Below are 2681 nucleotides of genomic sequence, written 5' to 3'. Positions count from 1 at the left end.
TCTCAGTCCCTTCCTTCCACTTTAGGAAGCCTTCCCATGTCAATCTGCTTGTTTTGATCTTGGGAACTAAATGTTGATGTGATGATAACACGTCTTGGTATTTATCCCAGTGCCTGGCACAGAGTGGGTTAATGAACATATCCTGGAGAAAACTGCCACCACCACCAAACTACTCACTTTTTCCTGCTGTCCCCTTACTGCAATGTTCCTGGATCTGTCCGTGGTGCTGAATGTGTTTATCCTTCTCGTCATTGTCTGCCTCAGAATGGCTACTTCTAAAAGGTAGGAATCATTTCTATGTCCTGGAATTAAGTCTCTCAATCAATGCCCCCCACTCCTTCCCTCCCTCTCTCTTCTTCTCTGTCTTCCTCTCCTTCCCTACCTCTATCCCTGTCTCCTATTTCTCCCTTGCTGTCCCTCCATCACTCATACCTATCATTAGCATGGAATATTTAATGAAACTAATATCTGGTGATATATACTAATTAGGATAATGTTTGGTGGTATGCATCAGAATGCCCTAAGCAACAGTCTCTTAAATTATAAAAAATAAAAGTTCATTTTTTCACAAAAAAATGTCCATTTGAGTCTGAATGGTTTCTCCACAGTCATGAGAAATCAGTAGTCCTTTCTGCCTCCCGCTCTGCCTTCCCTGGGGTCTAGTCCTCATTCTTTGGAACAAAATGGCTGCTAGAGTGCCAGCCATCACATCAGGTAGGAGATGCAGACAAAAGGTAAATAAGGGTGCCACTTCCCATAATTTTATTCAGCACTTTCACTTACATATCTTACTGGCTTCAAAGAGCATGGTAAATAATAGTCTGAAGTGGGAGGCAAGGTGCCCAGCAAAAAGTTGTAGTCCTTATTACTGGGAATGAAGGAGAAATAGCTATTGAAAAGTAACTAGAAATCTCTGACGTTAGTAATAGAACGGTGGCAGTGATGGTGACGGTGACTGTGCTGTACTAACTGTGGTGCTGATGGGATAGCAGTGGTAATGGTGGTAGTGGTGGTAGTAGAGGGGATGAAAACGGTAATGGTGGTGATATAGCAGCGATGATGATGTTAAAGAAGATAGTGGTAAGGATGGTGATGATAAAGCTGGTGGTCAATATAAGCTCTGGTCCAGGAATAGAGACTCACTCAAGCATCAGCCTGGACCAGGAGAATACCAGAAGATGGTCTCAGTGACTATAAAGTGTTTGGAACGTGGGGCCTGCTCTGAGCCACAGGGGCCCTGCAGCTTTACAGTTCATCAGCCTTGAGCCTCTCACATTGAATCCAAGTCACCCACAGGAGAGCATGAATCAGATTCCTCCCATTTAGGCTGGAAATCACTCTGGGATGAAAACTTACAGCATTAGGGAGGTGAAGCAGCAAGGTTCATATTGGACTTCCTTTTTTTAAAAATTTTTATTTATTTATGATAGTCACACACACACACACACACACACACACACACAGAGAGAGAGAGAGAGGGTGGGGGCAGAGACATAGGCAGAGGGAGAAGCAGGCTCCATGCACCGGGAGCCCAACGTGGGATTCGATCCCGGGTCTCCAGGATTGCGCCCTGGGCCAAAGGCAGGCGCCAAACCGCTGCGCCACCCAGGAATCCCTGGACTTCCATTTTTTAAAAAAAGATTTTATTTATTTATTTATTTATTTATTCATTTATTTATTTATTTATTCATTCATTCATTCATTCATTCATTCATTCATTCATGAGAGACACACAGAGAGAGGCAGAGACATAGGCAGAGGGAAAAGCAGGCTCCTTGCCTGATGTGGAACTTGATCCCAGGACCCTGGGATCACAATCTGAGCTGAAGGCAGATGGTCAACCACTGAGTCATCCAGGTGCCCCTGGATTTCCATTTATTAGATAATAAACAGTGAGGAGTTTGTTGTTGGAATCAAAGAAGGCTTTCCTGTGAAGTATACAGAGAAACACATAGACACATAGTCTCAGAAATAGAGATAAATGGATTCAAAGACAAACATACAGAGAGAATTACAGATACATAGAAACAGCCCCATAGTCCTGGAGATGCACAGACACACTTCGTCTCATAAGGCGGCAACAGGCCAACCTCTCTCTCCAGAGACACAGGCCATGCAGCCATCTTATTCCACAGGACAACTTTCATATTACCCCTGGGGCTCATGTCCTAAAGGTACCAAGGACCAGAAATGACACTGCTGAGGGGCTCAGAGCTCAGCAGCCAATTGGAGAAGGAAACCGTGTGACCTCTGATATGCCTCTCACCTGGAGTGAGGTTGCACCCATGCTCCATGGCCTGCCCCAGCCAGCCCAGGTTCTACAGCTGAAGGTTACCAGAGGGGTGGAACCTGGGTTGGATGGAGTGTGTCCTCCAGGATGTCTACCCCCAGGGGCCCAAGGACACACCTGGAAACCATTAGCAGAGGAGCCATCAGGCAGCAGGCTCTGGCTCCAGGTGAGAAGGCGTGATGAGAACATGTGGCAGCCTCCTGCTCACTGGAGCTGGAGGGTGGAGGACACCTTGGCTGAGTAATTCCAGCATCACTCCCCTGGCACCCACCTACTATGCAAAGATAACTACAGACCTTGGTGCTCAAGATGGCTGGTGAGCCTGCCTTTGGTTCACCTCCTGAACCTTTGACATTAGATTTCTTGACCTTCACAATGATACTACCAGGAA

Source organism: Vulpes lagopus, chromosome 15 (genome assembly GCF_018345385.1).
Source record: "Vulpes lagopus strain Blue_001 chromosome 15, ASM1834538v1, whole genome shotgun sequence".
NCBI classification, from domain to species: Eukaryota; Metazoa; Chordata; class Mammalia; order Carnivora; family Canidae; genus Vulpes; species Vulpes lagopus.
Note: the sequence above shows the minus strand (reverse complement) of the source record.